The 27,576-nt window shown below is 42.3% G+C and overlaps 1 protein-coding gene and 1 long non-coding RNA gene across 2 annotated transcripts in view; one reads left to right on the forward strand and one right to left on the reverse strand.

Moving 5' to 3' along the window:
• The window catches only part of GADL1 (glutamate decarboxylase like 1), a 490,491-nt gene that overhangs the window by 233,753 nt on the left and 229,162 nt on the right, over positions 1-27,576 (reverse strand). The window lies entirely within an intron of this gene.
• On the forward strand, positions 3,598-18,196 carry LOC141279645 (uncharacterized). Its single transcript, XR_012334228.1, has 3 exons — positions 3,598-3,634; positions 8,083-8,229; positions 18,104-18,196. It is a non-coding gene; the product is annotated as an uncharacterized lncRNA (long non-coding RNA).

The raw sequence follows: 27,576 nt of genomic DNA on the forward strand, positions 1-27,576 counted from the left end.
GCCTCCTCCTATTGCCTTAAACAGGGCATGTTGTATGTCTTTCCTGAATGCCCTTCTTTTCCTTTCTTGTGTCTTCTGCTCTTGCCCATAAAGTCGCTGTTCACTCCAGCTACCTGGATAGATGCTACTCACCTTGCACCTTCCACTTTAGCATTAATTCTTCCTGACAACCCCTCCCTGTCCAGCTCAAGGACATGGGCCACCCTGTAGCACTGCGTTGTAGTGGCTGATTCTTTCCAACAGGAATCAGGAGTATCTGGAGTGCAGGGACTTGTTGAAGGGCCCAGCACTGTGCTATATGGTAGGCACTTAATAAATATTTGGGGAGGGAGAGTGGGAGGGAAGAGAGAAAAGAGAGAGTGGGAGGGAAAAGAGAGAAATATTTGAGGAGGGAAGAGAGTGGGAGAAAAGAGAGAAGAAAAGAAATGTATGGCATTTTATCATCTGAATTAAACAAAGTTAATCATCTGACATTTAGGATATCTCTAAAAACACTGTTTAGGTGGGCCCTGGCTGAGCCTCAGTTCCAGCCAGTGACCTCACTCAACGACAGAAGGAATAACGACACCACCATCAGTACCACCACAACAGAAATGACATCAAACGATGCACCAGGCCCCATGCTGAGCATCTTCTGTGCATTATCTTATTCATCACCAATGTCAGCCAATGAGTAGATGCTATCCCTGTTCCTATATTAGGAAACTGAAGCTTAGAGATGTGAAGGGCCTTGCCAAGGTCACACAGCTTGTAAATAGCAGGGCAGGGATTCTAAATCAGGCCTTTAAACAGCCAAACTTCTAAACATCAAAACAAGCTGTGTCTCTAAGTAAAGTCTATACATTCTCATGCCCAGAAGGCACACAGGACAGCAGCCTGGTTCCTAAAGAGAGACACCTATCAACTCTGATCAATAAAAGGCATTTAAAAATCCACAAAATGAGTCAACATGTGATGACATCTTCTTATGTAAGCAAAGTAAAAGTCACCCCCAGAATGGCATCTGCCTGCTTATTTGAGTGGGGGTGGAAGGGTAACAGGAAAGAAGGAAGAAGTGAGCAGCATCATTTGCACAATTTCCCAGCAAATTGAAATAAAAAATAATAAAATGATCATTGCACTCAATCAGGAATGGAGGCATCAAATAGACTATTGTAAAGAAAACATTGCCGTAGTGAGGCTCTTGGGCAGAATCAATTCCCCAACAGCCTGATAAGATTGTCTCAGGTCATAGCGCATGTGAGAGTCCCCCATGCACTTGGTGGGGAAAAACATTAGCTGCAGAAGGCACTTTCAAAAGGAGGATGACAATTTTTCACAGTGATGAAACAAGCTTCACAAGAGTTGGTTTCAAAATTAAATGGCTTGTATGATGTTCACTTTGACTCCTGACACATCAAAATATAAAATGCTCTTTTGCATGCATTCTCACAGCCATTTCTCTGTAATACTGCACTGCTTTGACAAGCGTGTTATGTTAGGAGGAAATAACACACAAAGGGAAGTGGGCTGCCTGGGGACCTATCCTATGGAGTCCCTGTGACTTGCTTAAAATTATTCAAAGAGCAATACAAAGAGATGGGTCTTGGATCTCTCCCCTCAACCTCATCTGGTCTCTTGGAAAGGCAAGGATGAGAATTTTCAGCTTTGAACCCTCAACTTCAGAAACTCGCTAGCTTGGTTCTGCATATACGAAATTTCAGACTGGTTTCCACTCTCAAGTGATTCATTCTCAGAATGATTGGTCACTTGTTGGTTGACAGGTTATTTACTTAGATGCAGGCAGAAGGCAGTAGGACATCATAAGAAGAGTTTACTCCCAGCCCCTGGTCCTCAGATAGGAATCCACATAAGCCATTTGTGGTACATTGTTTGCCAAAGTGGCCACAACCCTTTGCTGCTTCTTGGCTTGTGGCTTTGCAGCTCCTCCCATCAAGAGATAGTTTATTTCACCTCCTGTTGAGTTTTGTGTCTGGCTTTGGCCAATAAAATGTGGAAGAAGTGATACTCTGCTGGTCTGGCCCGCAAGAACCTTGCACACTTCCATTCACTTCCATGGCCCCTGACTCCACCATGTGAACATGCCCAAGCTGACCTGCTGGAGCATCAGAGAACACATGGACCAGAGCCACATGAGCCCAGTTGTCCCAACCAACATCAGCAAACCATCCACCTGGCCGCCATTCATCACAGGGACATGAAGGAACCCTGCCAAGACCAGAAATACCCAGCTGAGCCTCAATTAAATTGTCCACCCATTAGAATCATGAGTTAAACAAACGATTGTTGTGTCAAGCCTCTAAGTTTTTTTTTTTTTTAATGCACAATAGGTAACTGACATACCATCTCAGAATTAATTCTGTTATTGGTAGGAAGCCTCATAACTGTCCCTGCCCAGCACTGAGAGCTAGGGGAGTCCAGGCCGTGTGACAGTTGAGTGATCCTGGGCTCAAAATCAGTGCCTTTGGAGCAAAACTTGGAGCTTCTACAGGACAGAGCTCAGAATGCTCTATAAACTAGATCACATGCAGGTGCAAAACATAAGTCATAAGCATGGTATCTAAACACCAGATACCAGTGAATATTCCTGAGGGCACACAGGGGTCATGAGTGGGAAACAGGCAGAAGGTGGAAGACAAGGGGTAGCAAACTCCTCGGCAGTTGTGTCGTGTGCTGGGTGTGCTCCCCAAGCACAGACGCCCTTACTCAGTATGCTCACCAGGACCTCACACCCAGAAGCTGTTCAATCAATGTTTGTAGAGTGAATAAGTGACCTGACAGCCCATACTTGGGACTTGCCTCTTTGCATCTATGGCTGAGTAGACAGGAAACATGGGGCTTTCTTCCCAGAGGGAACATATCCAAATGATCAAAGAATCCACTACTTTAAAACAAATTAAGAAGTATTTATATAGCCCTTCCTATGGGTTGGTAGGGTTCCAATCACTCAATAAATAATAATCCACTTAATTCTCTTAATAGCCATATGAGGTAGGCACGCACTTTATCCGTATCTCCCCTATGAAAAGCAGAGGCATGCAGCCCAAAGACATGTAGCCAGCAAGCAGCAGAACCAGGAGCCTGGCTCTCGAGTCTGCTGCTGGCATCTCCTCATGCTGCCCGTCCTAAAGTCATCACGATGAACACAGAGGCTTTAAAAAGTGCTTAGGTCAACCCCTCTTTCTATATTGTAAACACATGAGCCCAAGACTTACATGACTATCTCAAAATCCCACCATTAATGATCCAGCAGAGGCTGGACCAGAATACACATCTCCTGACACATAGTTTGGTATTTTCTCTTTGATACCACACTGAGGATGTGAAAAGCTATTTTATGGGCATCTTCATTTCTGAAAGGGTTCAGAATTTTGAGACATCTTGAACTCTGAATCTCAAACCCAAGAAGCAGTAACAACTAACAGGATGAGTATTAGGGAGGAGAGAGGAAACATGAAGGAGACAAGTGACAAAACCTCTAGTCCTTAGATAGCCAAGTTATGTCACAATGGACCATGGGTTCCACTTACAGACTGAAATCTACTGGGGATTCCAGAAGCCTCCAGGGCTCAAGTTTTTGTTTAGCATGCGTGTGGAGGGGTCTGATGGACTAGTACAGAGCTTCTCAAATGCTGTAAGTCACCTGAGGATCTGATTAAAATGCAGATTCTGATTAATAAGTGTTGGGCAGGGCTGGAGATTCTGCAGTTCTAACAAATTCCTAGGTGATGCCAGTGCTGCTCATGTGTGGACCACACTTGGAGTAGCAAAGGAAATACAGCCCTTAGCTGGGTTCTTCAAATACCATTTAAGGTCCTGATGCAGACACATTCTACTCAGGGACCTGAGACAGCATGAAAATAAAACCCTAAATTTTGGTCAGTGGTCATTCAGAGATCTAGGTGCATGAGATATATTCATATAAATATTAACACAAATATGCACATATAAAATACAGTTCCGTTTTTCAAAAAGGAGAAAATACACTTAGAGATCGCTAACATTACATGAAGAAAGACAGCCAGGTTTTATGTGCCATGCGATGTGACACAGTAGGAAGTACCCAACACCGTCTATAGAATATTCTTGCCAAAAATCGTTGAATTAGAGCAGACCTTTAACTCTAACTACCAGTTTAGAGGAAATATGGGGGAACAGAGGAACATGTTAAACACCCATGAGGTACCAAAAAATCCAGAATGTGAGAAATTTTACAGAACAAATGAACTGATATCTTCAACAAAATTCATGCAAAATAAAAACAAGAATAGAGACTTACAAGTCTCTTAAGAGACATATGGGCCCAGTGTAATGTAAGGAACTTGTTAGGATAATGATTTAAACAAAGTGTAAAAAAAAAGTTTAAAAGACAATCTAGAGGAATTATTTTTTTTAGCTACAAAATTTTTTTTTAAAACCTGTTTTGGGGCACATCCTGAATTATTTACAATGAAACAATCTGATATTATTCAGAGGAATCCAGTGGCGGCTGGGGGAGGATTGTACCAGGGCACAGAAAAAACAGGTTGGCAGAGAACTAAGCCTTGAAGCTGGTGACGGGAAGGTTGGGGGATGTTATACTAGTTTCTCTATTTTTCTATTTGTTTAAAGATTTCCAAATTCAAGGTTGTAAGTAAATAAATAAGCAAGGAAAGAAAGAGAGAGAGAGAAGAAGTGAGCAAGAGGAGGGAGGGAGGAAGAGAGAGAAAAAAAGGAAGAAAGGATGAGGGAGGAGACAGAGGGGAGGAGAGAGAGGGCTCAGAGAGGGCCACCTCGCACCCAATTACTCTTCAAAATAAGTAGATTCGGTGAACTTGTGATTCCAATTTCAATACCAAGTAAGAGTCTAGGACATATTATTGAAATGGTGAAAGTTAAATTTGAAAAAGAAAAAGAAAGCTGAGATTGCCAGGCCCCACTAAGGGCGGGTTGCTGAAGACCCTTCCCTTTATATTATGGCTTCTTGACAGGCCTGTCAGAGATCCCGTAGACATAAGGCCTCTGGATCCAGCAGAGCATTTGTCAAAGTCTCTCGCGATCTTTGTAAAGAAGGCAGAGATCACGGCTCAGGTGAGAGCTCGGCAAGGTGGATTGATGACTGGCTGAACATCCATCCCCAGGAGAAGCCCTCGGGAGGCTGGGGGCAGCTCTTCAGCAGAGGCTGAAGGACTCCTGTTCAACACGCTCTTGTTCTTTGTTGATGACAGATGAAGATATACAAGCTGTGTTGGTCAAAGTGACAGGGGACATAAAGTCCAAAGGACTACCTTTGAATACGTTTGATGACAGAATTATTATCTAAAGACATCTCAACATGCTACAACAGAAGCTACGTTAGCAGGCTGAAATGTAATAGTGTTTATTGTCAAACAACTAACCAGGAAAGTCAAGGTGAGGAAAAGCCCAAAGCCTGTGGCTGATGCAAAAGTATGTGAGTGAAAGTCTGACCGTGGACCAGGTACACTTAGGGCTCTTGTAAGATACAGATGAAGGGACACTTCCTTCCCAATGTTGTCATCCTCCTCTCTTGGCTGGAGAAACACTGACTTAAAGATTTTCTCTTGGGCTTCCCTGGTGGCGCAGTAGTTGAGAGTCCACCTGCCGATGCAGGGGACACGGGTTCGTGCCCCGGTCCGGGAAGATCCCACGTGCCGCGGAGCGGCTAGGCCCGTGAGCCATGGCCGCTGAGCCTGCGCGTCCGGAGCCTGTGCTCCACAACGGGAGAGGCCACAACAGTGAGAGGCCCACGTATCGCAAAAAAAAAAAAAAAAAAGATTTTCTCTTACCGTAAATTCCACGGGAGTCAACAGTCTAAGTAGCTGCCAAAGCTAATTTGATTTTAATGTACATTAAAACAATTATTTTCCAGAATTGGGGATGAAAATAGTAACCGCGTCTACCATTTAGTAAGCGTTTACTATGTGAGGCATCACGCCAGGTACTGTACATACGTTATCTTATCTAATAGCCATACTACCCCTTCTATGTGAGCGCTAATAATCTCACCTCCTAGATGGGGAAACTGGGGTCCAGAGTGCTTCAGTGACTTGGCTGGAGTCACACAGCTGGCAAGGATCAGAGCTGGGATGCAAAGGAAACCCCACTGTGTGGGTGTGGCTTAGGAACACAAACTGTCTGGGATGGTCCAACAAAGTGCTGAGTATGGGATTGAGTTCTAGTTGCCACATTTTAGGAGAGCACTGGCACAACTTCACCTGTGTCTAAAACCTGGTGTTTTTGGTCAGGCCAGTGAGAGGACCAGCAGATCCTAAGAGGCCCAATTAGAGCAACAGGTGATTTCTCCTGTCACAGTAGGTGCTTAGTGAATGTTTGCTGAATGGCTGACTTTAGCTGGAAAGAAGTTTCATGCTGTCTGCTGTTTGTTGTCTAATGCTGTATAACAAACCGTCCCAAAGCACTGGCTTAGAACAGTAAGAGTCATTTACTACTGTTCTCTCTCATGGTTCTGGGAGCCGGCTGGACTTAGCTGAGGGATTCTCACTCAGGGCCTCTCAGGTGGTTGCAGTCATGTGGCGGCAGGGGCTGGCATCATCTCTGAAGCTTCTTTGCCCCCTTGTCTGGGGCCTGAGTTGGGAAGACAGTTAGCTAGGTTCCTCAGCATCTTCCTCTCTCTACATGGTTTCTCATGTGGTTTCTCCAGCATGGCGGCTTCTGAGTAGTTGAACTCCTTATAAGGTGGTTCAGTGTTTCAAAGATTCAAGTCCCAAGTGAGAAGAGAGTTCAGTGGTAGCTGTATTGCCAGCAAGCCACACGGTGTGACTTCTGCTGCATCCTTACTATCAAGTCCACCACAAAGGCCTGCCCAGTTTCAAGGGGAGGGTACACAGAATGCAACTCTTGAAAAGCCAGGGGAGAGATTCTGGAAGAGCTTCTTGGACCAGACATGCTGTTGCAGCCATTTTTGTAAAATCCGCCACTTGGGGTGGGGTGAATATTGGGGGTGAAGGTGAGGGGCTAGAATTGTTCTATAAGGAGTGAACTTAGGCCATGTTATGGAAGAAAAGTAAAATGGAGACAGATTTTCCTTCAATAAGGAAGATGTTTTAAAGGTGATGGTTTCTCTTAAGGTGGAATGAATTTTCTGCCACTGAAGGATTAAGCATGGACTGTCAGAGCCCTTCTAGGGATTGATAGAGTAAGGTATCTGCTCCCTCTGGCTGAGTGTATCCAGACATCTGCTAAGGGGACCAATTTAAGGGCCAGTATCTAGAGCAAGAAGTCTTCACGAGAACCAGAAAGGCCAGAGTAGTGGGCAAAGCTAAAATTTTAAACTTTTAAAAAATGTAAAGAGCATAAGACCCAGGCTGCCAGTGGTGGGACATTCAAGTTGGGGGGTGGAAACAAGAGTTTGAAGCCAGAGAAGAGCAAACAAGTATAAACAACGTGCAGCTGGATCTAAAGATTTGGAAAGTGGGTAAAGGATGCCAGAAGAGGCCTGAGCCTCTTCCCACCCTGGAGTGATGAGAGTGTGTTTCACATGTCAGCTGGGGTACCGGGCGTGCTGAAGGGGGAGGAGGTATGCTGGAAAGAGGTCAGCCCGGCCTTGAACACTATGTAGCCAGGAACACTTAAGCATCAAGTAGAGGACTTGAATTAGTGTGAACAATGAGGCGCCTTCTGAAGCTAAGACTGTTAATTCTCATGTCAAGAATCATGTGGTAAATGATGGTCAGTCTCTAGGTATTTATAAATCAAAACTGCTACCATGCTCCTCCGGGTGCTATATGAGTCCTGACAGAGTAAGGATTTTTCTGCCCTCTGATTGTTGTTCTAATGAACAACAATCCCTGCGTGCCAGCTTCAGGCTGTGATGACACTCAGGCAGGGAATCACAGCTTCACGACCTTACACATCAGCTCACTGCATGGTTTTGAGAAGGTTAATTTCATAATTAAAATCCATGTCTGATGAACAACACCAAGGAGCCATAGCAAGTCTCTTGCAGTCCTGGTAAAGATCTTTGTAAAACTGGGTCTGATACACAGAAGAGAAATCACAATGTATTACATTTATCTACCTACCTATCTATCTATCTATCTATCTATCTATCTCTCTATACAGGCTACTGGGAAAGCTAAGTACCTTAAGATAAAATAATACAGACAAGAAGTTGAGATAAAATGAGTGACGGGCAAATACACATCTGAATCAATAAGGAAACTTCATCCTGGATCACCAAAAGGACAAGGGCACTGGCTGGCTTTTGTGGTAAGTCAATGAGTCAGGTGAGTCACTGGCCTCGTGTGAGGATGAAAAAATGGGTGGAACAGATGGAACAGTAGTGATGTTCCAGAGACACAGAATGACCCAGTTTGGCTAATAAGCCAGCAGTTCCATATCGTACTCAAAGAGACGGGCCGCACTAAATCATCACGCCTGGGACGTCCACCATAAACCATAAGGTGCTGGCCCTTCCCCACTGTTCATAAAGTGGCCAGTGAGCCAGACCTCTCAGTTATAGAGTACATCAACCTAGGAGCAGATACATGAATTTAAATCCATATTGAGATACAGTTCAGTCGGTGGGGAGTATGATTCATGACTTTAGTTTAAAACCTCTCTGGAGCAACGTAGCTAGACTGGAATCTGTTATCCTTCACCCCTTGATGTTCACCTTCCCATGATACAGGTGGGTGGGCAAAACTGAAGAGAGTCCCAAGTTGAAAAGTGGCCCAAAGGTTCAAAGAGGAGATGCAGATTGAGACCAAAACTCCCATGCCTACTTTGAATTATAGAATTTTGAAGTTGGAAGAGGCCTTAGAAATTATCTAAACCAATTTCTCATCTTATAGTTGGAAAAACTGATTCCATAAAGGAAAATGTACATATCTCCTGGCCATTTCTTTCTGATAGAGCATTTAGCCAATGCACACAGTGAAAAAGAATGGGAAAAATAGAATTTGGGCTTGCAGAATTTTATTTTAGAAACCCTGCCATAGAATAATTGCTGTATCACTTGCCACCCTTGGGTCATGACCTGGTGGGAAGGAAGAAACACTGTGGGTCAGGAATTCTGTGATCTGGTCTCACCAGCATCTTAACTAGCTCTGGAACGTTCTCTCAGGTCCCTTTCTGATTTTCTTTCTTTATCCCCAAACCTATCAGAGTTCAGAGCACATGGCTGATGCTAAAGAAATGTTTGATGAATGAATAAATGCACTTAAGCTCTAAACTTCCATGCTTCTCTGCATAGTAATAAGAAAAAAAGTAAGTCCTCTTGAAAAGGGAAGGCTTCATCTATCAGAATGTGGATATATTCAAATTTCTGGATATTTGCTAAGATAAATGCACAGTAATTTTGCTAAAAATACTTTTAAAAAAAGCAATTAATTTAAGGGCACCCTGACGCCCCAGAGATGTCCATTCATATCATTCAATTTAGGAAGAGGAGCACTTCATTTTTATTCACTGGAGAATCAAGACCTCTGGGGACAGCTTTAAAAATTGATCTCCCTTTAAGCTTCCTTTATCCTTGCTTCTCAAAGCAAGGTCCCTGGACCAGCAGCAGCAGCAGCAGTATTATCTGGGTGCTTGTTAGACTTGCAGAATTTCAAGCCCAACCCTAGAGTTTGAATCTGCATTTTTTTATTTTTATTTTTATTTTTTGCGGTACGCGGGCCTCTCACTGTTGTGGCCTCTCCCGTTGCGGAGCACAGGCTCCGGACGCGCAGGCTCAGCGGCCATGTCTCACGGGTCCAGCCGCTCTGCGGCACGTGGGATCCTCCCAGACCAGGGCACGAACCCGTCTCCCCTGCATCGGCAGGCGGACCCTCAACCACTGCGCCGCCAGGGAAGCCCTGAATCTGCATTTTAACAAGAGCTTCAGGTGATTTGTGTGCGAGCTAAAGTTAGGGCAGTGCTGTCATAGATCAGTCCAGCAGGCTGAGATGGTTAGGAGAAGTGCCATCCACTTTGCAGTTTATAGTTCCCTCTGCCTCTATCAAAAAACCCGCCATTTGCACCGCCTACTTAAACACTTAAGGATAAATTCCCAGTGGAACAAACTTCAAGAAGCCTTCAGAATATTTCCTTCTTAATTATTAGATTGAACCATATGAAATCACTGGTACTCAATGGTTTTGAGCTACAAACATGGCCATTTCATATATTTCAACTGCTTACAATGCACCAAGCTTTGTGTTAAGTACTTTTAACTATGGTCATTCTAATCCACAGAACACTCTATAAGATAAATATTAAGTCAATTTTGTAGTTGAGGAAGTTAAGGACTAGAAAAGTTAGGGACTAGAAAAGTTTCACAGCCAGTAATGAAAAGGCTCACATCCACACCCAACTCTGACCCTGAGGCCCAGCCTTTCTCAAGGCATGAACCTCAGACCATCACGTGGGAAGTCTGCTAAAATGCATATTCTAGGTACCATCCCAGACATATTGAATCTAGATCTCCGGTGTTGGGGATTAAGACTCTCTATATTTTATTAGCTTCCCTGGGAATTAGGCATGTTTTATTCGAGAACAAATTGAACCCCCTTCTTTTTATACCCTGCTTCCTTTCCAAGTAGGTGGTGAAGGCCACTGGCATAAAAATCTAACTCACCCCAGGGCAGACTAACCATATACCCAATTTCCCCAGGACAGTCGTGGTTTATGGACACTGTTTATGTTCACATTACAATTTCTAAGAGTTCCTCCTTTGATTCTCAAAAGAGTTCTGGTTTGGATGATAAATTATATGGTGGCCTTGTGCTAGGGGGAAAATTGGGTTGGGTTTCTCCCAAGAGAGCACCAGGGCTCTCTCCCCATCAGGCAGCTCTCTTGAGCTTCCCAGTGAGCTGGGCAGGGCTGGGTCTGCCCCGGTACGTCCAGTGTCCTGAGTCTCACTCTCCCCCTCCTCCAACCCTGGCCTCCCAAGCCTGCAGCTCCAGGCCAGCAGTGGCAGGCAGGCTAAGGCATTCACACAGGGATGCCCACGCTGCCATTCCCTGGAAACCTGTTAGAAACCTTTGAGCTGTTTTGATCTACGCTCCACTGAGAACATTGTCTCTTTTCCATGTATCATCCTCTGTGCCATCGGGGCAGCCTTGCCTGAGACCCCTTCTCCATGACTACATAGGCATGTCCCCACTAGGCCACTAGGGCTAATGAGGTCTGACTCTTCTCTGGGACACAGGACCAGGCACTGAGTGAAATCCCAATGGGTGTTTGCTGATAGTCCAAATGATCAAATTAATGCAGTTATCAGATTATTGTCCCAGAAGCAGGTTTTGACAATTGAGGAGAAAGGAGAACCAGAAAACTAGTGGGCAGAGAATGTGATTACATCAAGGCCTTGAGGGAGTTGAGAAAAAAAAAAGCCCAAAGGGTGTCTGAAATGTCAGGATACAAAAAATATAAACTTATCTTTAAAGAATATGTTAGCTTCACTGTCAAATAGTATAATCAATATATTCTCCTTCAACCTCTAGACATCTTTTTAGGTAAAGTGTCCCTACATTTAAAAGAATGGGTCTAATTATGAATGTACTACAGAGCATCCAGAAAGTCTGGAAACACAAAGAAAATAATCTATTCATTATATCTTTTTCATATTAACATGTTGGCCCATTTCATTAAATTTACAGGAATTTTATCTGCAAACATGTCTGGAGGTTGAAGAAAATGTAACTTACATACCACTTACAAATAAGTTTATCTTATGCGTGATGGTTAATTTTATGTGTCAACTTGACTGGGCTATGTGGCACCCAGACATTTGGTCAAACGCTATTCTTGGTGTGTCTGTGAGGGTGTTTCTGGATGAGAAACATTTGGATGTTTCTCATCTCTGGATGAGATTAACATTTGAATCTATAGACTGAGTAAAGTAGACTGCCCTTCCCAGTGTAGGTGGGCCTCATCTAATCAGATGAAGACCTGAATAGAAAAAAAAGGCTCAGTAAGCAGGAACTCCTCCTGCCTGACTGCTTGAGCTGTGACAGCAATCTTCTCCTCCCCTGAGGCTGGAACTTACACCATCACTTTTCCTGGTTCTCAGGTCTTTGGACTTGACCTGGACTATACCACTGGCTCTCCTGGGTCTTCAGCTTGCCAGCTACAGATCTTGGGAGTCTCAGTCTCCATAATCATGTGACCCAATTCTTTACAATAAAGCCTGTGGCTCATATGATTACAGAGGCTGAGACATCCCAAGATCTGTAGTCAGCAAGCTGGAGACCCAAGAGAGCCAGTGGTCCAGAAGTTCCAGGCCGAGTACTAAGGCCTAAAAATATATATTCCTGAACATCTGCCTACCCTCAGGTCCAGGGCAAAATTCAGAAATGCTATAATTCAGCCTTTTCCAATAGCAGTTCAACCAATCAATATATTACCCACCCACTCCCAATAAGTTTTAGTGGTCAAATAAATGAGAGAAACACTAGATAAGGGGAAAAGATGGAACCAGAACCTTTAAGATGATTGCATGTACATGAGCCTCAAAGAGAGGAATATAACATGTTAGTTCTTCTCTAATGCTTTTGACCACTTATTCCCCATTCCTCCATCACCCACTTTTTATTCTTGAAAGACTGATATTCCAAGAAACACACTGGGGAAAAGCTGTGCCCAATCCATTCAGAATGGCCAGCTCTGATCATAAAGAAGCCAGTGGCGGGGTGGGCCTCTGAGATGTCTTCTGTGGATGGTACCCTAGGATCTACAAGGTCCTTTCCATTCAAATTCCAAAGAGCTTGTACATATCTGTTGGCTACACTTTTGTCATCATAAAGCAAGATTGTGTCTCTTCCTGTAGAATCTGCTTCATTTAGGACTAAAGATCAATATGAAGCATAAGGACTATGATTCCTGGCTCTGATGTTTACCAGCTCTATGACCTCAGGCAAGGTGCTAACTTCTTTGTGCCTACTTCCCTATCTACAAAATGGAGATGATAATAGTCGTTGTGAGGATTAAAGGAATGAATGCACATATAGTCTTAATATAGAGTTGTGCTGTCTCATAGGGTAGCCGCCAGCCACATGTGGCTATTTCCACTAAAATTAATTAAAAATAAAATTAAAATTCAGTACTTTGGTTGCACTAGTCACATTTCAAGAGCTTAATAGCCATGTATGATGGGTGGCCACCATATTGGATAGTATAGAAGAGCCATTTCCATTGTCACAGAATGTTATAGAGCCTGGGCAGCAAGCAAGTGCTGAATAAGGGTTAGGTTTTATTTTCCCAAGGCCCCAAAATAGGTCAGGTTGGTTGATTAGATCCTTAACTCTTCAGTCAGATCTCCCTCTAGGGGACAAATACAAATTGTATGTTCTCAGTCACTCTTTGCCCTCTCTTCTCTCTATCTGTTTCCACTTCCCTCCCACCTCCCTCCCACCTCCCTCCCTCCCTCCCTCCCTCCCTTCCTTCCCTCCTTTTCTCCCTCCCTCCCTCCTTCTCTCTCCTTCCTTCTCCCTCTTCCTTCCCTCCTTTCCTTCTTTCTTTTCCTTTCTTCCTGCCTCTGTCTTTCTCCCAAATAGAAGTATCACCAGAGAGTTTCCTGGTCCTTTATCATAATTTGATACCTGAACCTTTGCTGTTGTGTTTTCCTAGCAAAATACCCTGCTCTCCGGGTTCACTGTTCCAGGGTCACTGTTGCATGGGCCCAAGGGCTTGCACTGCTCTCACACCACCTCTGGGAGGTCCAGGCTTTGTGAGTCAGAGAGCTAAGACTGTCTTTCCACCAACTCCATCCTTTCTCTCTATCAAAGTGAAAGACTTTGACATACATAAATGTGCACCTATTAAATTATTTGTAGAAGCAAATGTCGCTGTAATGAGCTCAGCCAAACACTATTGCCATGGGCTGCTGCCTAGGCCTTAGAGAAACAGGCTAAAGGAAACTTTCTGTTGATAATACTCATCGTGATAAGATGTGACCACCATTCCTTTCTAAAAGGATCATAATGGATATTGATTCTTAGTTTTGGAGTTTGGCTCATTAAAATACCAAACAGAATTCTTTGGGGAATGAGCTATATTGATTGGTTCATTTTGCTTTTATGGGTTTGTTTCCTATGTAACATGTAATTGTATTTTATAGTTGCTATAATATGCAAGAATTAAAGACCTAATTTGGCTAAACAAGAATTGACTTATAAATTATGAAACATTCTCTCCCATCAAACTCCTGGATAATTAAACGAAACGTTAGCAAGTGCTATCTTTGCAGATTGTTTTGTATTTGGGGTGGGAGCTGGAAGAGTGGGAACTTTTTTTTTCTCCTGTCACTTTTTAACTTTCTTAGCCCTTAAGCCACTAGTAATGAGTTTAGGGATTTCAGACAAGGCTGTTAAATTTTTGCTGAGGTATATTAAGCTGTCTTTTCTTTCACATTAGTTTGCTTCTAAAATCTCAAAGTGAACTGCCCTGAGTGGTATGGTGTCAAGGGCGCAGGTTCTGGCGGTAATTAGACTTAAGTTCAAATTAGACTCTGCCTCTCCCTCCTCATTTCAGTAGGTAGGTTGTACTTTCCTGCACCTTGTTTCTGCACTTGACCATGTAACATGCCTTTGCTGGTGGAAAGTGAGCATACATGATGCACAGAATAACTTGAAAAGCACTTGCATTATTGGGCTTGCCGTATTGTTCTATCACAGCCATGAGAAGAACGTGCTTATATTAGCAGCTGGTCTCAGGAGAAGGAGAAAAAGCACCTGCGGGAGAGCCACCTCCAGCCAAGCTCAACCTAGACAGCCGACTCTCAGCCCATAGGTGTATTTCTGGGCTGAGGAAGTGATTATCGCTGCATGGTGCTGCAGTTGTATCACAGCTAACTGACATACCCTGTCGAGCATTATTTACCCATCATCTTCTCCCACTGTCAAGGGGGATGGCTCTCTCTCTCAGCACTGCCCTTAGAGATGAAGAAAGTCACCAACAAGAATAAAGAGATTAAAAAAAAAAGAATAAAGAGATTAGTCCATGTGCTGAATGGATATGTACACATCCAGTGCAGAACAGTTCTTCCTATCTGCAAGAGTCAAGTTTATAGAGACAGGAAAGCATTTGTGGTGTCTAAGGAGTAACTGCCTGGAAGACTAAGAATATAGCCTTTACACCATGAAACATATATTAGAGAACAGAGCTGCTAAATAGGATAAACCATTAGAAGACAAGATAATAGACAGAAGGAGGAAAAATATGAGGGGAGATGACTAAAACCTAGATGCAAGAGATATTTAAGGGCCCAGCTGAATCCAAAAAGGAAAGATGAGGAGAAAGCCTAAATAAGATTACTTTATGTGGGGTTTTTTTTTTCCCTTTGTTTAAATCAGAGTCTACAACTCTCACAGGGAATCAAGCATCTAAGCACGACTCCCTTAATGGTAGATTCACAGTGGCTGAGGGATTTATCAAGGTAAATGAGCTTCATAAACCTATCCACTTCAGCGATGGGTGGTAAAACAGGAAGTGACTCTGCACCCCATCCCAGGGAATCCTTGCACTTCAGCACAAAGAAGCACTGAGTGAGAAAGAAGAGCAGAAGAGACCAGGGGGACTGGAAAAGGGGTACACAGAGATGTGGACCTCAGGACCAGATGCTCGGGCTAAGCAATGAGAACACGGCTTAAGCAAAGAAATGGGATCTTTTCTGGACTGAAGAGTGTTAGCCATTAAGTTCCAGAGTCCCTGTCTTATTTGACACTTTCCGGTGAGCGAGTATTGCACAAGGAAATCTTTGCATCCGGGGATAACACTAAGGTCTTTTGAGCAATACATATAAGGCAGTTCAAGAAAGATCCCACAGGACTGATGGCTAAAAGGTGGCAGATGAGACTCAGTGTTGACAAATGTCTGATAAAATGTTTCAAGAAAATGGTGTTCTTCCATGAAATATCAGTAGTGTCTGTATGGCCAGTAACTTTAGGTGATTAGAAAGAGGGGTATACCCACAAAGACAAAAAAATAGGAAAGATGATGTTAGAAGAAGATGGAAAATGATAGACAAGTGGGAAGTGACTCAGTAGAAAAGAGAAACAAGAATGCTAAAGGCCTATAGAGGAGGGTGCCAGTAATATGCAAAGGGATTCAGACTGCAGAACCCAGAAACACTCAGAAATGGAAGCTATCAGGGGAAGGGTGGGGCACAAAGCAGAAGGGTTGGTATAAAGTCTGTATAAGGAGTAGTTAGACACCCAGATCCCCTCTCCTACACCCTCAGCCACTAAATGACAATTATTCTCCTACCCAACAAAGAGATGGAAAATTTTTTTTTCTAAAAAAATTGAACAAGGGTGGCTCCACTTCCTGTATGGTGAAGCACTATGTTAAAAAGACAATTAAGGAAATAGCTACATAAGTAACAGGCAGGTCCCTATCCTCTTTCCTCTACTTGCTTACTAAACACTAGGCAGGTGACTGGAAATACTTCCTACAAAAATAAACAAGCCTAAGAGAAAGATTTCCCCATTGAAAAGGCCAGCTTACTCCCTGATTTTGCTTTAGTGAAACACAAAGATTTGACAAGCCTTACTCATATATACAGAGCTTTCACCAGTTTTTTTAATACTTCATATAAAATATGATTAGATCTCCAAGGATCACCTGATATGTGTGAAAGCTCTCAACATCAAAGACTGAAACTGGATTGGCTGCATCTAACAGTTGGCCAAAAATAATAATGTTTTAAATATAAGAGGAATTAATATCATTTTTGTGTAAAACAAGTCTGAAAGTAGGCATTCCATGATGTGTATGGTGGTACAGAGTCATTAGGGACACAAGCTGCTTCTTTCAAGATAACAGAAAGCTGTTTCATCAAGCTAGCATCTAGATTCTGACCTCAACTAACCTCACAGTCCAAGATGGCCATTAGAGCTCCAGCCATCATGTCCAATTCCAAACAGCAGGGAGGAAAAGAACAGAAAGATAAAAAAGCAAACCCTCCAGTTGAGTCATCTCTTTCTAGGCAGCTTCCATAGTAGCCCTCCAAATACTTCTACTTACCTTTCACTGGCCAGAACACCCTTCTTCTCTAGCTACCATGGAAGCTGGTAAATGCAGTCTTTCAGCAGGGTACATATCTGTCCTGAATAAAATTGTTTTATGGAAAAAGGAGAGGATAGATTTCTGATAGACTCAGCAATCTCAGACACATAAACACACACATGCGCATTCACACATACACACATACTGAATAAAGCAATTGGAAAGAAACATGGTTGATATGCCAGGAACAGAAGAAAACCTCAAAAAATATTTTCAGGGCTTCCCGGGTGGCGCAGTGGTTGAGAGTCCACCTGCCGATGCAAAGGACAGGGGCTCATGCCCCGGTCCGGGAATATCCCACATGCCACGGAGTGGCTGGGCCTGTGAGCCGTGGTCGCTGAGCCTGCATGTCCAGAGCCTGTGCTCCGCAACGGGAGAGGCCACAACAGTGAGAGGCCCGCGTACCGCAAAATAAATAAATAAATAAATAAATAAATAAATAAATATATTTTCAGAGAGTTAGGAGATGTTTCACCCCAAGAATAAAAAACATATTTCTATTTAAAAGAAATGAACAAAAAATAAGAGCTGTATGAAATTTAAAATATGGTAGCCACCAAAAAAAGGAGAGTGAATTGAAAGATACAGTTGAAGAAATCTCACATAAAATAAAAGCAAAAAGACTAAGAGATAGTAGAAAAGACCAGAAAACTAGAAAATTAGTCCAGAAAGCTTAATATCCTAATAATGTTTGAGAAAGAGATTTTAGAGAAAATTGAAGGAGGTTAAAAAAATAGTTTTCTCTCTTTTGAAGGATATGTTCCCATTTGAAAGTGCTCACTGAATATCCTATAAAATAAAGGAGAAAAATTCACAAAAGGTACATTATTATGAAATATAAGAACACCAGAAAGACAAAATTTCCAGAAAGGAAAAAAAAAAAAAAAAAAAGATTCCCAAAGCAACAATAAAAGATGGAAGATAGAACTCAAAGGAAAAATGCCTTATACAATCTCAGGGGTAATTATATTCAATCTAGAATCCTATACCCAGCCAAACTATCTATCAAATGTGAGGATAGAATAGCCATTTTCAAACATGAAGTGACTCAAAATGTTTATTTCCCATGCATTCTTTCTTGGAAAACCATTAGAAGATTTTCCCTGTTGAAATGATGCAGTAAACATAGAAAAGGGAAGATGTGAGACCCAAGAAACACAGGATCCAACACAGAAGGTAAGTAAAGGAAATTCTCAGGATAACGACAAGGAAATTCTCTGGACATCAGTTTTGCAACAGGCCTGGGGAACAACCAGTCAAGATTGTAGGAGGTGGATAGACTGGTCCAGGACAGGTGGAAGTAAGCAAAAGCATTAGAACTGATTAATATGACCATCCTGAGAGAGCCTTTATGTTTCTAGCAGAGAAAATTGGTTCACATTCATAATGCTTTACAAGTAACAAAACTGTAACAGGCTATTATCTCCTTTAAAAAAAAAAAAACCGAGGGACTTCCCTGGTAGTCCAGTGGCTAAGACTCCATACTCCCAATGCAGGGGCCCTAGGTTCAATCCCTGGTCAGGGAACTAGATCCCGCATGCCGCAACCAAGGATCCCGCATGCCGCAACTAAGACCCAGCGCAGCCCAATAAATAAATAAATAAATAAATAAATGTTTTTTAAATTAAAATTAAAAAAAATATTAAAAAACTGAAAATTTGTATCAAAGGGATATATAATATAGGATAATTCATAGCTCATTTATGAACAATATTTACAAAGCTATAATAATGCAAAATGTTAATATAACCAGAAATTATGATGTAACCATATTAGAAAGATGGGGGAGGGAAGTTTAGGAAGTATATGTGGAATATAAAATTAATGAAGTTAAACATAGCAGTTTAAGCATATGATTTAGGAAAGTAGTGGTAAATAGGAGAAGAAAGAGTAAAAAAAGAATTAAGACCAGTTGCCTTTGGGGAGTGGGACTCCTGGCTGGAGAGCGGTAACGTAAGTTACTGCTGTTTTTCATGATAAACATTATGGAAGCACCACTTGACTTTTAGAACTATGACACCTATTGTTATGATGAAAGAAATTAATCATCTATGCAGAAGCAAACAAAACAAACTGGTTCTATAATGACAATTTCTGGGCAGCACTTGAAAATATTTGGGAAGAAAGGAGAAAAAAAAGAAATGTCAAACTGTTTGAGCACAGCTCTGCATTCTTCTGCTCAGACCCCCACATGCATTTCTGTCATCCCTGCTCAGAAAAGCTTTGCCAAAGCAGGAAAATACCCAAGAAGAGATTTGTATTAACCCAGCAGTAAAGCTGTTTCACCCTAAAGTGACCGCCTTCTGTCAAGACGCTGGCCCTCCCATTATTCTAAAAAACAAGACTAGTAATAAGGTCCTCTGTCTTAGAAGGTGAAGACTGAGGAGGACATTATCTACGTTTAATGTCATGAACATTCTGCCAAGAAGTATAAACTTAGTGTCATAGGAGTAGAAAAAGGCACAGGGGACAAGAGTGTCCCTATGCCCTTTCCTCATCGTCACAAATATAAAAAGTATTAACTGAGAGACATAAGTCATTAAAAATGCATTCAATCAGCTCTACCAATTATAAAGCTAAATCAATGTAAATATCTGAAACATTTCATCAAGGAACACTCAACTGCTGAATTGAGTGAACCACTCAAGACATGCAATAATATGGGTCAATATAAAAAAAGTCATGTTGGGACTTCCCTGGTGATTAGTGGTTAAGACTTCGCCTTCCAATGCAGGGGGTGTGGGTTCAATCTCTGGTCAGAGAGCTAAGATCCCACATGCCTTGCGGCCAAAAAAAACAAAACATAAAACAGAAGCCATATTGTAACAAATTCAATAAAGACTTTAAAAATGGTCCATATCAAAAAAAATCTTAAAAAAAAAATGTTGAGTGAAAGAAGCCAGACACAAGAGTACATACTGCATTTGTTCATTTTGCCATTGTTCTCTAAACTGTACATGTGTGATTCACATACTCTTCTAGGATGATATGATATGTTTCCTAATTTGAACCATTCTGAGGTTTACTCTTGCAAAAAGGTTTACTCTTGCAATATTTCTGGAATATAATACTTCTACCTAAAAATACTATCTATGGAGGTCATTAATGTTTGCTGAAAACCTACTGTCCTGTAGCTACATTATATATATCATCATCTTTATACTCAGAGTAGCACTTTATTAGTTATCATGATTCTAAATTAAAGATTAGACAACTGAGGCTCAGAAAGGCGAAGTAACCTTGCTCAAGATCTAGACACGCATGCAGATCTACTTGACTCCAGGGTCACCGCTCTTTTGACAGCATCAGATTGTGGTAATTTCATTCTTTTAAGAGGAAACAAAGGATTATTTGGAGTTGTATGCCGAACATGATCAGGAAAGGCAGTTGAAGCTCTCATCTCTCAGAAGCCTGGAGTAGATGGTGGTGGTCTAGCCTCCCTGGAGGGTGCCCCAGAAACGACTTTAGCATTGTTCTCTTTCTTCCATCATCTTTCACTCTTCTGGATAATTATGTGCCCTGATGCTTAGAGAAGTTCCATCCTTGACATTAACTTCAACAATGATACAGAAACATTTGTCCTTCCCAGTGGGAAGCTAACTGAGAAAACAACTATCAATGATGAGCAGAAGCCAAAAATGAACAAAACTGGAAAGTGATGATTCAAACTGCTGGGAGCCTTAGATGAATTATGTAGGATATTCCAAATGCACTAGGATTTGACTGTTGCCAAAGAAAGTAAGTAGAACCTTGGTGATTTATTTAAGAGATTGTTTAAATTCACTTGATCCATGGCTAAGGCTCCAGAGGTGATATGACCCAGCCAGAATTGCTCCTCTTTCTGGAGTAAAAAGAAATGAATAAAAGGAGAGGTAGGTAACTAAAGTTCCCTTCTGATCACAAAAGAATGCCTAGTGATTGTTTTAGGAATCTCTTTAGGTTGGATAAATGGCAGAATACAGAATCTGCCCTCTCCCCAGCCAGTTTCATTTTTAAAAACATCACAGTGAAGCCTCCAGAAGGGAGTTAAGTGCTGCAGAAGACAGCCACAAACAGCAACTTCTTAAAAATAAAACTGAAAAACAGACTAATTAATTTACAAAGTGTAGGGCATGCTAAGAGTGCAATAAAAATCCTGCCCATTTAGTGTCCACTCGTGTTTCAGCAAAACAGAGCACTTGCAAAGTGCTGTAAATTAAATTATAAGGCACAGCTATGGTGCATAATTCTCAGATACTCAGATATATATATATATATATATATATATATATATATATATATATATATATATATATATACACACACATACAATTGAACTGAAACCATTCTTAATGCAAAAAATCCCTTAATATCTAATTGGTAAGCATCTCTATTGGCCATGTTTCCAGGACTGTATCTCTGAAATTTTTAGTAGTTAGGCTGTCTAGGTGACTCCGACCAGGGCGGTAGCAGTTAATGTTGTTGAGGAGGTTAAATTCTGGATCTATTTGAAGGATTTTCTGACAAATTGATGTGGGTTACAAGAGAGAGAGAGGGAAGCATAGAGAATGACTCAAGGTTTTTCACTTTGAGCAAATGAAAGATGGAGTCATGATAAAGCAAGATGAAGAAACCCAGGAGTGGAGCAAATTTGTAGGGAGAGGGAAGCTCAGTTTGGACGTGTTGGGTTTGAAATAACCACTAGACTTCCAAGTATAGGACTAGAGCAGGCAGGTGAATATATGAAGAGAGAGGGGAAAGACCTGATATTTTTTGTGTGCCTACATGGTTGCCGGACCTTATATTCGTTACCTCATTTAATTCCACAGAAACCTACGTGTTGGATATTTTACCTCTGTTTTGTTTTATGCTGTTTACATACAAATGTTGAGTATCAAAGCATTTAAATGACACTGTCAAGGTCATACAGCTGGTAGATGGGGAGGCTGGAATTCAAATCCAGGTTGCCTGATGCCAAAGTCCATGCTCTTTCTTTTTGCTGAGCCATGCTGCCTCAGGCCCGTGCCCTTTGTATCTTTTCACTCTTTGAGGAAGTGAATATTTCATTAGTGAGAACATAGGTTGCATGTTCTAGAGACCCCAAATAGTAGTGGTTTAAACAAAACCATTGAAGTTATTTCTCTTTTCTGTAACGGATTGAGGTAGGTACTCCAGGCATCATCATGGGACCCAGGCTGCCCCCATCTTCCTGCTCCACCATCCCCATGATATTTCCTTTTCCTGAATGGATCAAAATAGCTGAATTCCATGGCCATGATCCAAACAACAAGATGGAAGAAGGGAGAATGATGGTGCCTATCTGAAAATTGTGCACATCATTACTATTCACATATCATTGGCCAAAACTTAGTCCTAAGCCACCTCTAGCTGCAAGGCAGGCTGGGAAATATTGCCTTTATTTTCAGCAATCAAATGTCAAGCTAAAAAACCAGGCCTTCTAATATTATACTTTGAGAGAAAAGGGGAGAATAGGGATCAGAGGATAGCAAGATCTGCTCTAAAAGTTGGACTAAATTTCTTCTTAATGTCTTCAGGTGAATGCTATGAAACAAGTTCATTTTATATAGGTTTGAATTTTAAAATATCATTAAAATCTCAATGTATGTGTATTTTTAAAAATGCTAATTCCTTCATATAAAATGCAAGGAAACAATATTTCAAAGGATGGTGTGAAATCATAGAAAATATATGTATTGGTCTTTGTGCCTGGTTCCTAACACGGAGCTCCTGAAAACCTTGTAATTTTCTAAGTGATAAGGGCAGTAGGAGCATCTTTTGTTCTACTATTTGGTCTTTGACCCTAGGTCCTAAATCCCTTGGAATTTCCTGGGTGATAGGAGTCTTTTGTCCAAAGGAGGAGACTCTTGGAGGACTCCTGGATGGCTTCAGGATGGGGGCTGATCACCAGAAAGACCAAGCCATGATTAGAAGCTTGGAACTTTCAGCCCCACCCTCCATCCTCCGGGAAGGGGAGAGGGATTGGAGATTGATCCAATGATCGTGCCTACCTGATGAAGCCCCCATAAAAATCCCAAAAGAATTAACTGTGGCATGAACACATCCACGTGCCAGGAGGCTGATGCACCCCAACTCCAAGGGGACAAAAGCTCCTGTGCTCAGGACCCCTCCAGACCTCGCCCCATGTATCTCTTCATCTGGCTGATCATCTGTATCCTTCATCACATTCTTTATTATATAATAAACCAGTAAAAATAAGTATGTGTTTCCCGGAATTCTGTGAGCTGTTCTAGCAAACAACAGAACCTGTGGAAGGAATCGTGGGAACCTGCAATTTATAGCTAGTCGGTCAGAAGCCCAGGTGACAACCTGGGACACACAACTGGCATCTGAGGTGAGAGAGCAGTCCTGTGGGACTGAGCCCTTAACCTGTGGGGTCGACACTAACTCCAATTAGTGTCAGAATTGAACTGAATTGCAGGATGCCCAGCTGGTGTTGCAGAGGACTGCTTGGTGTGGGGGAAAAACCTACATAGCTGGTGTCAGAAGTGTGAGTGTGGCAGCAGTGTGTGCATAAGGGAGAAACACAGGAGAGCTCCTTCCCATACAGATGGGGACAATGTGGGTCGTAAACTATGCTGACACTATTGCCATATGGAACCACCAATTTAGCTGGTATATCAAAATTCCTGTCATCCTTGGCCAGGATGAGTCTTGAAAGACATGAGTTTTTAATTATCAGATTCTCTCAGTAATGCATCTGTCACATAAACTGTGGCCGCCCAATAATTTTAACTTCCCTTTCCATGATCCAACAAGACAGTTCTTTTTTTTTTTTTTGCGGTACGCGGGCCTCTCACTGTTGTGGCCTCTCCCGTTGCGGAGCACAGGCTCCGGACGCGCAGGCTCAGCGGCCATGGCTCATGGGCCCAGCCGCTCTGCGGCATGTGGGATCCTCCCGGACCGGGGCACGAACCCGTGTCCCCTGCATTGGCAGGCCGACTCTCAACCACTGTGCCACCAGGGAAGCCCAAGACAGTTCTTTTATAACAGAGCAACTCTTGTCAAAATAGTGTTACTTTTCAAACCAAACTGCCAATTTTAGGAAATTGAGGTCAAAAACACCAAGATTGTTCCTCTACTTCTCTCTGCTCCTATTATTAGGTAGAATAACAATGACGGTAATAATCATGAGGAATGAGAGAAAAAAACTTTTTAATGTAAACCCCAAATTTACATTTCTATTTCAGACTTCTAGCTGGTTTGTATATATCACTGTCTCCACCTGGAAGTCTGATAGACACAGCAATCTCAGAATGTCCAAACTGAACCCTTAAAATATTTACACCCTGCATAGCCTACTCATCTCAGTTGTTGGAAACCTAACCCTTCCAGTTATCCAATCCTTCCACAGGACAACAATTTGGGATGCTTCTCATGTTCTCATACTCACATCCAATCCATCAGAAGATCCTTTTGGTTCCATCATAATCTGATGACTTCTCACCACATCCACCTCTGCTATCATAGTACTGGCCACCATCTTCCTTTTCCTGGGCTATTGCAATATCCCCCCATTCTTCCTGTAACCCTACAGTCAACACTCAACGAAGCAGCCAGGGTGATGCTTTTAAAACATGACTCAGATCATGCTCTTCCTCTGCTCAAAGGCCTGCAAGTGGTTTCCCATGTGCCTCATAGTAATGGCCACAGGGGTCTCCAAAGCCCTGTGACCTTCCTGCCTGCTCCTCTCTCCCTGCTCACTTGGCTGAAGCTCCTGGGACATGACAGGCATTTCCACCTGAGGGACGTTGCTCTCGTCATTCCCCTGCCTAAAGTGCCCTTTCGGCCAGTCATCCCCTGGCTCCAGCCCTCACCTCCTTTATGTCTTTGCTCCTCAGTGAAGCTGACCTTCATCCCTACTTAACACCTCAGCTACTCTCCACCTCAGCATGCTAGATTCTCCTTGATTCTACTCTACTTTTTCTTTTATTTTTTTCCCACAGTGTTCAACACCTTTACTTATTTGGCAGTGTTAATTCTCTCTCTCCACTCAGAATGCCATCTCCTCGTGGGCAGGGATCCATGTCTGTCTTGTTCATTGCTTGCAGGCCCCAGCCTAGAACAATGATGGGCACATAGGAGCCCAGCCCAGAATGATGATGGGCCCACAGGAGCCCCAGCCCAGAACAGTGATAGGCACACAGGAGGGAACTCTGCTCTGTACAACTGCAAGTTACACCTACTAACCATGTCACTGTGCACTTATCAAAGAACTATTACATTTAATAACAATTGTATTAAATTGTTTTATGGATAAAGACATTCTCAGAAAAACATGGCATCCTATTGTTGGGATTTTTTCCTCAGATTTTGTATAATTTCATTAGAAAACACTGCGTTTATGGCTCAGAAAGCTTAACCAAATAACTTCTAACTAGTCGAGTGGTTGAAAAAGAGGTAAAAGAGGTCAAAAAGAGGTAAAAAGAAAACCAGCTATTTGCTTTCAGGAAAGGCATGAAAGTTGGCAAGACTTCAGATTACTAAGGGAAGAAATTCTCGAGGGTTTCATTTCGGTAACTGTACCTAGTATTAATGATCCGCCAACGTGTTGTTTAAACACGCACAGTCAACACATTATGCAAACAACGCCCTGGCCAACAGCATGCGGGGGCTTTTCACGCACGCCACACTTAAGACCCAAAGTCATAGCTAATTTATGGCCAAGGACACAACTAATGTGAGCAGTAAATAAAGTCGTGCCCCGAGAGTCGGCAGATCAAGAAAGATGTCACTACACTGGAATTACTCAAGGTCATAAACTAGGGCCTCTTTATTTGTTCTGCTTCTGGACCGAGGCCTAGACCTAGCTCAGTGTGGACAGTCAGTGTTGTGGAATGAATGAATGAATAAATGAACAAATGAATGACAGGGCTGCTAAAGAGGACGGAGTCCTTTACAGAGACTTCTTAAAGTTGTTCTCATTGCTTTCACTTTTTCATTTCTCCTTCTATTTCATTAAGATGATTGAAGAGGAGGATGAGAAATAATCTCATGAGAGGAATCTGAATAATGATCTGTTTCATGGCAAAGCAATTAAAGGCCAGAGATACAAAATTATTGGGCCAAGACCGCACACCTTTTGGTAAAGACTTTACAAATAAATAAAATTTACAGACGTTTTCTCACATTTTTATAGTAGTTTTTCAAAACCCACACTCATGGGACTTCCCTGGTGGTCCAGTGGTTAAGACTCCACACTCCCAATGCAGAGGGCCCAGGTTAGATCCCTGGTCAGGGAACTAGATCCCACATGCCACAACTAAGATCCCTTATGCCGCAGCGAAGATCCCACACGTGGCAATGAAGTTCCCGTGTGCTAAGACCTGGTGCAAACAGGGAGATCAGCTCTGTGGTTTGTGACCACCTAGAGGGGTGGGATAGGGAGGGTGGGAGGGAGGGAGACGCAAGAGGGAAGAGATATGGGAACATATGTGTATGTATAACTGATTCACTTTGTTATAAAGCAGAAACTAACACACCATTGGAAAGCAATTATATTCCAATAAAGATGTTAAAAAAAAAAGACCTGGTGCAGCCAAATAAATAAATAAATATTTAGAAAAAAACACACTCATGATTCTAACAATACGTCCAGACTACTGAAGATTTTCAGATTTACTCTATCTTTAAAACCAAAACTATAGGGCTTTTCTTTGTAATTATACATCAATTTCCAAGGGGATAGGGAAATAAAATTCATGAATGACTCATTCCCAAAGAGCTCACAGACATTCCTGCTAGGGTACCCCATTCTCACTCTTGTGTGACCTTAAAAAACTCCACAATGAGAACAGATTTTGAGTGGGTGAGACGAGGAAAGACTCCCGGTTCCCTATCCCCAATCCTTCGATGTAAGCAGTTTCATAAAATTCCTTTTAACCAAGGACCACAATTGTTATTCCATAAAAATACTTAAAATGCAAATATCTCTGGAAGAGAAAAAAACAAAACTGTTGACTTAGATTCACACTAGGGGGTAAATAGCTTATCAGATCTTTTCCAGGGAGTAGGTTCTGAGGGCTTCAGACTCCAAGGAGAGAAACAAAGCACTGGAGAAAAGTAAAACAAATGTTGCCTCATTTACATCTTTGCTTGAGGCTACCCTGCCTCTGAATTTAGCAGTGTCTCTACCAGATCAATTCCCAGGAATTTGGTCTGAGCACTTACAACTCCAGTGTCCAGTTCTATTCTCACTGCCTCAGCCTTCCTCTACCTGCCTGCTTTGGTCCTCCCAGCAGTCCCTCTGCCAAAGGCAATTCCAGTTTTGTCCCCGTCTGTCTCAATGTAGCTGCTCTCATGGGATAAAATACTAAACGAGAATCTTTTGAGATAACTGTAACCCAGGTGACTAGTAAAGGACTCAGGTTTTCTTCCTAAGGACAGTATTACTTGTCAGTTCCCATGGGAGTAGGCCCTGAGATGGATCTGTAGCAGGAAGTTTATTGCAGACTATTCTCAGAATCAACACTCCTGGGGAACTGAGGGGAGCAGGGCTGGTAAGGAGAGAAGCTGAGCGGCGATGCAGTTGAAGCAAAGGTCTCGGCC

This window comes from Tursiops truncatus, chromosome 10 (genome assembly GCF_011762595.2).
Source record: "Tursiops truncatus isolate mTurTru1 chromosome 10, mTurTru1.mat.Y, whole genome shotgun sequence".
In the NCBI taxonomy this organism is placed as follows: Eukaryota; Metazoa; Chordata; class Mammalia; order Artiodactyla; family Delphinidae; genus Tursiops; species Tursiops truncatus.